Source organism: Mustela nivalis (assembly GCF_964662115.1).
Source record: "Mustela nivalis genome assembly, chromosome: 2".
In the NCBI taxonomy this organism is placed as follows: domain Eukaryota; kingdom Metazoa; phylum Chordata; class Mammalia; order Carnivora; family Mustelidae; genus Mustela; species Mustela nivalis.
The window spans coordinates 77,476,061-77,488,166 of NC_139021.1; the positions used below are offsets into that span (position 1 = coordinate 77,476,061).

Below are 12,106 nucleotides of genomic sequence, written 5' to 3' on the forward strand. Positions count from 1 at the left end.
TTAGGGGATTTTAATGTTTTAATTTTGTGTTCCATCTGAATAATTCCCAGGAAGGAAAACAGTTTTTACATTTTATTCTCATGCCGCTAATTATGAGATAAATGCCCAAAGATTAAGTAGAATTTATACTTCTTGATCTGGAGAGGCAAATCAGACATTAAAAATTTAGTATTGTAAAAGCTGTGCATAACAAGATTGTAGAGTATTGCATAACACTCTGGCAACCGCGTGATCTCTGTCTCTGCAAACAGCACTGAAGTCAGTGAGGGTTCGGACAGTTGCTTCTTTAGGAATGTTCCATATTTTTAGAAGGTCTTAGTAAGATTTTCAGGAAGAATAGAATAACATTTTGAGCTATGTGAATTTTAAGCAATTCTGATGGGCATAAACATCTTCCACATTTTATTAAAGAAATCTTTCGTTCTCTTTGTTTCTGCTTAAATGCTATGTAATACAGTAAATACCTTGCTTCTTTTGTATTTCCTAATGAAAGAGCAAGAAGGTGAAATTCAAATTCAGCTCGGTTAAACTTTATGTAAAACGGGTTGAAAGCAGGATTGGTCTCACGTGAGACTGAGAATTAGCTGTACGTTCCATTTAATTGCTCCCCTGCCTATGAGCATGGATGGACAACATGTTGGCTTGAATGGCTGTACATAAATAAATTAACTGGAAAACATACTTAAAGGAATACTGAGTTTATAATGTTGGCTATAAGCAGACAAGAATGTCTACTTGTCCATTTGAAGTACTACAGATGATGAATTTAAAATTTCACGCCCGTGGATATTGTTTTTTTTCCTTACCTAAGAAAATTGAATGGTATTTACCTTTTTAATCTGTGCATTATATTTGTTTTCAAGGCTTGTAAGCACAGTTATTTTAAGGACATAATTTTTTGTTAGAACTGAAAGTTTTAAAATTATCTTTGGATGGGTGCTTATAAGCTGGGGAGATTTTTTTAATGTTGCCAGTATTCCTTTAATTATGTCATTATAATTGTGAAATGTGAGTTGTTAACACTCTGTGTAACATTCATGGATGGATTCATTTTCATCATATTGCATGTTAGCCTTATTTTAAGAGAAATCATAACCTGTTTCAAGTTGGAAAAATACGATGGCGAGTTTCTGGCATTTCTTTGGTAGCTGATACTTTGTCGAGGTTTGTATCTGGTTTTAGCCAATTTAAAAGTAGGGGATGAAAGTCTCTTTTGAATGACCGTTTCATGTGTGTGCAGAGATAAAGACCATACTTTAGCACTAAATTACTGTCCTGTGAATTAAGAGATGCTTTCAATAAACTTTTTTTCCTTTGGTTGGAAAACCTGAAAGTTAAAGAACTCACTAAAGAAGAGCTGAAGAAAGAAAAAGAGAAGCCCGAGTCAAGGAAGGAGAGTAAGAGCGAAGAGAGAAGAAGGGGGAAGAAGGAAAAGGAGGATGACCGGAAGGATAAGAAAATTCCTGACGCAGATGTATCCAGGAAAGAGTCTCCTAAGGGGAAAAAGGACAGAGAGAAGGAGAATGTGGGCCTAGACAGAAGCGCTAAAGCCAAGGAAAGTAGGAAAAAGTCCACAAATGTCAAGGATACTTCCGGTAAAATGGCGTCCAAAGACAAAGATGACGCAAAGGAAGGGAAAAGCTCTGGCAGACATGCACACTCAGCCAAGGGGGAGAACCAGAAAAGGAAGAACTGAAAGCTGTAATATCGTCGTCGCAGGAAATGGTAATGTTCTTCATCGTGATTTGCTGCTAAATGGCATAGAAAATTTTGTACTGCTCCAGCTGGGGAGTTCCAGCTAGCCCTTGGGTGTATCTATTGGTGCTCAGTATGTACATTGTTTGAAATTCAGATGCACTGTCTTATGCCTCTCCGTTTCAAAGATGATGCTTGTAAAAACCATGTAATAAAAATGTGATGTCATAGCTTCAGTTTTTATTAATTTATTGATCATGTATCCAGATAAATGTATACCTGTAATATGAATTGTAATGAGCTTCTTAATCGACTGAATACTTCTCTCTGAGTTAAATAAGAACGTTAAGATTTTCCGGAGTGCCTTTCAGGTGTGACAGGTGGTCAGGTGGGTGGGAGGTTTTCTTCTTTCTTCCTTTACCCTTTGTCTTCTTCCCTCCTTTCCCTTCACGCTTCCTGCTTCTCTGTCCCCTTCAGCTGCCCTTCTCCCTCTCTCCTTCCCCCTCTCCCTTCACCTCTTCTTCCCCATCCTCTCTCTCCCTCTCCTCAGGCTCCTGGGGCAGCCCCTCGGGGCCTCTTTCCCCCTAGTCTCTCAGGGGTGGCCCCTTCCTCAGGCTCTTCCCTGGATTCTCCTTTTCCTTCTCCTCCCCCTTTTCTCCTTTTGAGTCTCTCCTCCCCAAACTTTTGTTGGCTCTGCTACCTCCTCCTCCATCCCTCCATGCCTCCTGGCTACTCCCCCTCTTGGCTTCTCTTCCCGCCACTCCTCCCCACCTGCTTTTGTCAGCCAGTGCATGCAGTGCCTACTGTTCTGAGAACTCTGGATGCAGTCATGAATAAAAGGAACAATTTGATGTAGAAGAACAATTTTAGAACACCTTTACTGATGATATTTTTACAGACTCAGAAGAGAAGTAACAAGACTTTAAATATTTCAAATTAAGATACGCTTTCATTTCCTATCACACGGTTTTTCAGTTATTTGGGGGGAGCGGCATCTGTTTTTCATATTTGATTGTATTGTGGTTTACCATTTCTAAGGAGCTTGAAATCCGAGATCTAATTAGAGATCACAGCTTCATCAGAAGACATTTAATAAAATGCAATTTCAATAAGAATCTACTTCTACAAATGGTTTGTGCCGTCCTGTGCATGAAGTCTGAAATCTCTAACTGTGACTGCCGGTGAGACTCCGTTACGGACGGGAGAAGGGCGGCCTGATCTGTTGTAACAGAATCTAAAATGTTGCCAACAAAGCTTTTATTTATTTATTTTTTAATAGTTCTTTGGGGGCGCCAGGGTGGCACGGTTGGTTAGGTGTCCAACTCTTGGTTTTGGCTCAGGTCATGATCCCAGGGTCATGAGACCGAGCCCTGCATCAAGCTCCACACGCAGCGGTGTCTGCTTGGGATTCTTTCTCCCACTCTCTCTTCCCCTCCTCACTGTGCACATGCTCCCTCTCTCTCTCTCATAAATAAATCCTAAAAAATAATAATTCTTCAACTTGTTCTGTGAAGAGCTTAAAAACAGACAATTTGGCCTAATTGAAGATAGTTCAAACCAGAAATGAATTAGCATTAAGTGCCAATGTTGCTAAAAGTGTTGTGTGCCATTTTCTTAGGGGCTGGCACTCTTCCTGCTTAAAATCAAGCACTTAGACATTTAGTTGACAAAAATTCCATTTGACAGAATTATACAGCAAGGGGGAAATCCTAGAGAATAATACCCAATCTAGCTAATCCAATCCTGTTATTTTCTTGTTCAAAAACCATGGCCCAAAGAAATTGTAACACGTGTTCACTTGGGGTTTTGTGTGTCAATTAGGGTTTTGTTGTATTGGTTACCAGGACATTGGAAACCACACAGGGAATTTTATGGCTTATTTGGTTGGCAGATAGAGGAGCAATGGCTTTGGGTGGGTAAATCCAAGTCCAGACCTGTCATCAGATCTGGGTGTCTTCTACTTCTCAAGTCTTGGCTCTGCTGATGCTTTTCCTTGACTTGTCTATCGGGAGTTGGTACCACTTGATGAAGAAGATGGCCCTCAATAGGCCCCAGACAGATCTTTTATTTAGAGCAAAGAGCCAATTTTCTGGAATGGCTCTGACCAAGTCTCTGAGAGAATTGCAGCAGGACTGGGTACGTCTGGTGACCATTTGTGACCCTTCCTGTAGTTGGGGATGGTTAATCTTCTCGGCCTGTCTCCTGTGCACAGCACTTTGGGTGGGGATTGGAATGGGCCCCGCTAAAACCGTAGGAAATGTTTCCTGCAGGGAAGACGGTTTCTGGGGGGAGAAGAGGGAGGCTCCAACTGAGCACTGACCAGACAAGCAGCAAAACAGATACTCACCACACACATGAAAGTTACAACATCTTAGAAACATATCCTGATGGTAGATCTTGCTGCTAAGATAAATGGATTGATTTTTTAATTCATGTACCAAATTTTAAGTGTCATTTTTTTCTACAGATTTTTTTTTTCTTTCTTGGAGGAGGGCTGATAGTTATATTTGCATTTACCGAGGGCATTCTAAGAATTTCTACACTGATTTTTAAGAGATAAAAGTGATGTGGGATAAAGTATATAAATGCTAAATTTAAGAAAATGAAGGGGGGAAAAAAATCTAAGAATAACCTAATCAGCAGTAGCACATTCACATTATCTATTGCTTGCTATAGCTCTTGGAAATATTTTTCTTCTGTCATAGTTTTCCTTTGAATATCAGCTTAAGAATTAAATTGGTACATCTCTACTAAAAGCATTTAAATATATTTCAAGAGCTCTTATGAACTGGGAATGGTTTTATTTTCTTAACTTCTTTTTTCTTTCTTTCCTCTTTCTTCAGTAAATGAAGGCTTTGGCTGAATTTATTGAAGCTGAGGTCATACTTCATCTAACTGCGTTGGCACTTACTAGTCAACTAAAAACTGAGTGTGGGAGAAACTGCTCCTGATTAATGAGTTTAAAACTGTGCTTGTATTCTGACTTTTACTCACTTTTTAATTTGGAGCATAGTTATTTCTATCTTCTGCTGCTTCATATTGTTATCTAAGGATAATTAAAACCAGAGAGGTTGGGCGCCTGGGTGGCTCAGTGGATTAAGCCGCTGCCTTCGGCTCAGGTCATGATCTCAGTGTCCTGGGATCGAGCCCCGCATCGGGCTCTTTGCTCAGCGGGAGCCTGCTTCCTCCTCTCTCTCTGCCTGACTCTCCGCCTACTTGTGATCTTTCTCTCTGTCAAATAAATTAATAAAATCTTAAAAAAAAAAAAAAAAAACCAGAGAGGTTATTACTTTTTGCAAAAAGTCATCTAAAAACAGGGACAAAAATTTCCTAATACAAAGTAGTTGGGAGTAAGAAGAAATCCTGAAAAGAAAAAGTAAAATGCTAAGAAAGTAAGTTTGCCATATCACAAACAAAATTTTTCTTTGAATTACACTATGAGATGATACATCAGGTTCTGAGAAATGACATTACTGGCCTAATTTTCTTTAATTTTGTAGGGATAGTGTTTCACATGAGTGGCAGGGTCACTGTAAAGATAACGATGGTCAGTTTTATAAAAATATTTGGGAGCCTAGCAATTTTTCCAAGAATCCTTTTTGTCCTTTAATATTTAGGTGACTTCTTTTGAAGAACTATATCATCCTTTTCTCTTCATTTGTTGTGATGCACAGTGTCTGTTTCATATCATTAAGGATTTATGTGTGTATTTAAGGTTATTGCCAACATTGTTAGTAATCACTGTTAAGAAATCTTATTACTACTTTTTTTCTTTTTTACAAGATTTTTGGTTTTACTTTGTGGGTGATTTGCATTGTATATAAGTGGTCTTCTCAACGTTTCATGATAAGGGAGAGTTTGCTAGATAAATTGACATAAATCCTTCAGCATGAATGCCTGAGTTAACCCAGGAGGATTCAGTCTATAAGTATTTAGTTCATGGAAAATATTTTATAGTGTTATGAACTGCTTAGTCATACAACTCTGTACCTTCAGACATTTTTGTAATGATTATTTCGATGATAAGGATATATATATATATATATTTCCATTAAAAAACAGATAAAAGTAACCCACAAGTACGATTTTAAAAATTTTAAATGTTTTAACTGTAGTGTCATTTTCTGTGAAATGGGTCTGGTGACTTACGCTCCATCTCCTGGCTTTGGTTCCTTTCTCCCCAGTCCTCCACTATTCCTTCTTCTGGAATAATTCTCCACTGGTAACAATTCTCCAGATTGATTAACTTGGATTATCATTCTCCACTGGTAACAATTCTCCAGATTGATTAACTTGGATTATTTCACTAGGAAATGCATCTTAGAAATGCCAGTTTTCCTCATTTGTAAATTGAAGGTAATACTGTCATGTGGCTGTGGGAACTAGCTGGTATTGGATCTGCGTGAGGAGCTGGCACATTGTTCATTCCCCCCATGTTCTAGCTAAAGAGGTTTTCATTCTTGGGAAACTGAAGGGCGGGTGTTATGTAGCAGATCGGCTAAGTGTTATTCTCGTGGAAATCTTGTTTGGAGTAATCTGAAAAGATCCCCAGTAACAGTCTTTAGTCTCCTGTCCTTCCTCTGTTTGCCTGAAGGTAAAACCACGTGCCCTAGATGTTTATTACCGGTTTGGGTATCATTTTTACATAGAAATCAGTTTTTACAAAAGCTTCTATCATGTAAGCCCTACAAAGCAGGAAGTCCTCTATCTTCCTTTTCTTTGTTCTCATTTCATACCTCATTTGATTTCACTTGATGTGTTTTTATCACTCTGCATTAGCATCTGTACATCATAGAGTTCTGTCATTTATTTCTTCCTTGCCTCAAACATTACTGCTCTTGTACCCTAAGAGATGAGAGAAAGATATGTACTTAAATCTTAGGAAGATATATACTTAAAGCTTTTGTGCTATTTTTGATAAATACCCATGTGCAGTATCATCTTTTTCATGTATTGATCCTTTCAACAAATATCCTGAGTGTTTGCAGCATTCCAGACTGTGCTAGGCACTGGGGATACAAGTGACAAAGGTGACTGTCATCTCTACTGTGAAATGTTAGGAAATAAGGGGTGGAGGAAGAAAATAATGAATTGGAGCCAGCTAATGCCAGCACTGTCCACTCTTCCCCTCTGCCTAGAATGTGTTCCCCCTCATGCAGTGGGCTATGTCCCACCTCTGCTGCAGGATCCAGCTGACTCATCACGTCTGCACTAACATTCTCTCCGATCCTCCTGGGCGGGGGGGGGGGGGGGGGGGAGGGGGGGGGAGGAGAGGACACTGCGTGTCTTCCCAGTTATCACGCTCATCATTTCGTGCCATTCCTGGATTTTGTTTCCTACCAGACTGTGATTTATGTCCAGTGCCTATCATGAGAGCTGAGGATAATAGGCATCCAATAGAGATTTATCGAATGATGAACATACAAAGCCCAGATCATGTAAAAATACTTCAGCTTTGTATATGCCATTGAGTAATACTAAAAAGAATTTTTGAAGACAGGTGTAGGCCTTTCTGTGATTGCAGGATGCTTTAACCACTGGGAGGTTGCCGGTTGCTGTGTTCATGTAGTATGCATGCAGGGAAGGTGGTAAATTTGGCTCTTCTGGAAGAAATGAAGGGAAAAGTTAATTTGCGGGAAGAAAATGGGTGTGTATTTGCTGGATTTGAACTCTCTCATTTAATTCTTGCCTTCTAAGACAAGAGTTTTATCCCCTTCCCATACTTGCGGAAAGCCAGGCTGCATCAGTGGTAGTTGCTCAAGATGGGATTCAGGTGGAATTCCGCGGCGGCCCTCTCGGTGCGTGAACCCGAGCTCCTGTTTTCTGTTGCGTGTTGCACGTGTTCACGCGAGCCCGCTGAGTTCCAGTCTTGGTGGAGACCCTTCAGAGGTCCTGAAACCCAGCGTCTTAGGAGTGCTTTTGGCAATTTCATTCTTCTGAGATTGAGGTCGTCCTCTTCTGGCTGGCTGGCTGTCGATGTTGGATCACGTGAAGACGCTTTGAATCTGGACTGGCTCTTACGGTAGATCATGGGGCAGCTTTTTAAATTTCTGACAGGTTCAGAATTTTGACAGGGCTGCAGTTGGGATACCTGCAAAGATCTGTATTTGCTGATTTTACAAGCAAGGAGCTGCAATGATGATGAGTGTGGCCCATCAGTATGTGCGTCTTTCTGGTTTTCGGTTTTCCAGAATATTTCTCAAGTTCATGTACCTATTAGGGTTATTCTTGTAATTTATATTGTAATTTATATTGTAATTTACACTGTCAGACTACTTGCATTTGAAGCAGTAGCAGTCCTAAGCTCTTCCGCTTTGAATCTCAGCATTTGGAGTAACCTAGGTTGGTGAGATCAAAATTTTCTTCAGTCTCTACACTACTGAATCTGTATGCCAAAGATTGATAAGCCAGTTTTTTAAAATGTCTTAGCTTTTATGGGCTAAGTCTTCGAAGTCCTATTTGTAATTCTCACTTTCCCAGATTTTGTTGAGGAAGTGGTTTGTATAGACTCTTGGGAAAAATGAATCCTTTATTTTCAGCCAGAGTAGATAGCTCCATGATCAGTGGCCCCAGGGCCTTTCTGATTCTCATGCCCTTGCTTCTTTTTTCTAGCTGCACTGGCCACATGACTGTTCCTAGCTCCCAGCACCTGCTCACCCCAGACCAGCTGGGAAATTTGTACTTGCTGGTCCAGAGCCTTACCTGGAACCTTCTTCCAGTGTAAGTCACAGGGCCACATCCCTGGTTTCCTTCAGGAATCTGTTCACATTTTATCAATGAGACCCTTCTTCATCAATTCACTATAGATAATCTGTCCTCATTCCCTGATGGCCTGGCACGCCCTGTCCCATATCTTCCCTGTTCAGTATTCTCTAAATATTTCAGGTTTCTTATTTTTTAAATTTTTCCCTCCCTATGAGAAGTAGGGCTTTTCAGTGTGCATTCTCTGGAGAACAGTGCCTTCCATTAGTAGGTGCTAAATAGTTGTTGAGTGAATGAATGCCACATGCAATTTAGTAAGTTCTAAACTGCTGCAAACAGATGAGAAGAAAATACATTTATTTCCTATTGCTCTTGGGTATAGTAGGGTAGCAGTGAAAGAAGTAAGGTAATATTGGACTAAAGTAACTGTCAGATAGTCAAGTTGGCTATGAATGTTTGACTTAAAGTGCTCACATCACTTACTTTATAACCTTCCATTTTTAATTAAAATTGTAGGAAAAAAATTATATACTTATTAAATGCAGACATGTTTCTTTCTAATTTTCCTAATTTTTCGGATGCGCCCAAAAAACCAAAAACAAGGTATGCTTTAAGGCAATGAATTGATTCTTCAAATCATGCAGGAGCTCTCATGGTTGACTTGGAACTTTCATTCAACCCTAGATAATTACCTTCAGGCGTGTGGTTATCCTGTTCCCTTTGCCAGTTTAGGAATGGAAGTGGGTTCTGGTTTTGAGCTTCCAGCAAAGATTTCCTCACAGCCTGAGAGAAGCAGAGGAAGAGGTGGTTCTTTGTTTCCAGATGTCCTCTGGTCCAACAGAGGAGCTTGCAGCTGGGTAAGCCCTGATGGCCTGGCTGGTGCAAGGGTGACACTAAGTGTTGAGAGCGTGCCCGCCTGTCTCTACACTCCTTGGGAGATGAGACAGTAAATTTCCTTTTCACTGGAGCTAGTGCGAGGCGGTGTTTTGTTATGCAGTCCCAGAAACATCAAAAGTGATGACATTTGTTTCATAATGTAATTTTGAACATTGATTTCAGGACTACCTCCTTACCATTTATACCTCATCATAAATCCAGTTTGAAAACCTTTGATTACTAGTTGGGGGGAATATATATATATATATATATATATAGTTGTTTAATTTTTACTTTTGCCTTAAAATCTTCTATGAACCTGGATTTACTGCTGTTTCCTGAGGAACACTTATTCATGGACTAAAGTAGATTTGGGTGGTAATATAATTTCTCAAAACACCAGAATGAAAGCTTATAGGCCTAATTCTTCCCTGTGGCTTAGCAGACTAGTAAGAATTAGTTTAAAATGCATTTTTTTTTTCCTTTTTAACTTTAGAAAGTTAATAGGGGTCTAGGGAAGGAGATATGTTAATGTGATCCTCAGCTGCTTTGAAGTTTACAAGACTGTTTACTTTTATGCTGATTTCATCTCTGGGAAATAGTTGTGACCAAGTATCAATAAATTTACAATTCAGCTGCCACTTTCGACAGGAAGGAAAACTGCTCAATATTTTCTCTTGTTAGATGCTTTTGCTTTCTCCTGTAGTTCTACAATTTCAATTTTAGAGACAAGTAACTCCAGCTGATCTAGAGAAGGCTGACAACGAGGGGAACCATATGTCTAAATATTGGTATGCTAGTAGTTTTCAAACACTTCTCACATCAAAAATTGTTTTCAAATGAAACTGCCTAAAAATCTAAGAAGGGGGCGCCTGGGTGGCTAAGTGGGTTAAGCTGCTGCCTTCGGCTCAGGTCATGATCTCAGGGTCCTGGGATCGAGTCCCGCATCGGGCTCTCTGCTCAGCAGGGAGCCTGCTTCCTCCTCTCTCTCTCTCTCTCTCTGCCTGCCTCTCTGCCTACTTGTAATCTCTCTCTGTCAAATAAATAAATAAAATCTTAAAAAAAAAAAAAACTAAGAAGAATGGGATTTGCAGGCCGTTTAATCTTTATTGTCTGGTGGGGAACTATTTCACTGCTTATTGAACCCACGGAGCACAATTTGAAAACCTGCTGCATTGAGGATTAGTGAAGAATGACCCTGTGAGTTTTCATGCAAACGGAGATATTTCTGAGGAAGAAATAACAATTCCAGCACAACGGACAGAACCTGGGCTGTAGTGGTGGATGCCCGGCACAGATAAGAATCTCTTTGATAATAGTAGGAAACTGATCTGAGTCCGCTTTCCCACCTTTATAGCCTTTTGCCTCTCTAGTGCTGCCAGGGAGCCCTGGTCACAGAGCATCTCTGCAGACCTCAGGAGCCTCACTGTTGGGGGCATTCAGCCCTCTAGCAGGTGCTTATGGGTACCTGTTATGTGCCAGGCATTTCCCAAGGTGCTGAGAGTACAAAGATCAATGACACAATTTGGAAGGTTTACAGCAGAACGTAGCAATGAATAGTTTCATACCTGTTCCTTTAACAGTTGAGAGACTATTGAGGAAGGAGTTATTTAAATGGGAAAGAGCATGGGAGTTTTCAGTCCTAAATTTGAATTTTGAAATGTAATGGGTTTATTATTAATAAGGCCTTCGTCTCTACCCATCTCCCCCTGAAATTGAACTACATTTAGGATTCATGGTTATTTGTGTATGATCCCTTTGGAGTCTACATTATAGTTCAAAGTCCCTAAATTGGTAGGAGTAGAACACAGCTGTATCCACTGGTGTTTGTTTTGATAGTGTCAGGTTTTTTATGTAAATTGTGTGGAAGATAAGTAACTAAAGCAAATATAAGTGATGGGGTAGAATCCTGTGTATCTGTCTCACTCTTTTTAGGACTGGGGAGAAGAAGGTGGGAGTGTGTTTTTGCCAATGAGAGAAAAGAGAAGGGAACAGTCAGGAAAAGTACAAGGAATCAAAAACAAGTAAAAGACATTGAGAGTTTTGCAGATTACAATAGCATATGGACATTAAGAGTGGTCTGAAGAGCTTGAGAGAAGAAAAATGCCTCTCAGATCTGTACTGACCTTTTCACTGTAGGTCACTGACGTGCACGACACACTTCCCCTGGTAACAGTTGTTGGCACAAGATTCTTGCTGGGGTTAACATAGAGCCAGGAGCTGGTAGAGGGAATGACAGACTCTGGGACCTGGGTTAGCTTTCTAAAGAGTTGTATTTAATTAAGGTCGATTTTAATGTTCTTCAAATAGAATATCAAAGAAATAATTTAGTCTAACATAGACTGGTGTTGGCTTTTAAAATCAGCTTTCATGCTTATTTACCCCATGTTTTATTTTCCTTAAGACGTTTAAAAACAAAAAACAAAAAACAAAACCTTGTTTGCATGTCTTTTAGCTCTTTATAGAACAGTATGCTTGTAAGTGGTACCTTGGGAAGATTGTAAATAGTTATGTATGATTTGATTCTCATTTTTAACTATAGTTTTTAAGAAGAGCAGGTAATTATATCTAAATCAAAATAGGGCATTGAAACAAATAACAAATTCAAGTGTATCTTAGTTGTCTCGCAGCTGGATTCAGAGCTCAAACAGCAATTAATTAATCACTTTTGAACACGGGGAGCTTGAATTCATATTGAACTTCTTTTGGCAAGTATAGACAGGATTATTTTAGAGATCCGTGAGTGCTTAAGCAGGGATTTTTTGTTTTATTGTTTTTAAGTGAAAGGTTAACTTAGGTGAAGAGACAGTCAAGGCCCATATGAGGTTAAAGA

General features: G+C 39.7%; 1 protein-coding gene across 3 annotated transcripts in view; it reads left to right on the top strand.

Annotated features, from left to right (window-relative positions):
* ASPH (aspartate beta-hydroxylase) overlaps positions 1-12,106 on the top strand; it is a 224,029-nt gene that overhangs the window by 63,320 nt on the left and 148,603 nt on the right. The gene's annotated exons all lie outside the window — the stretch shown is intronic.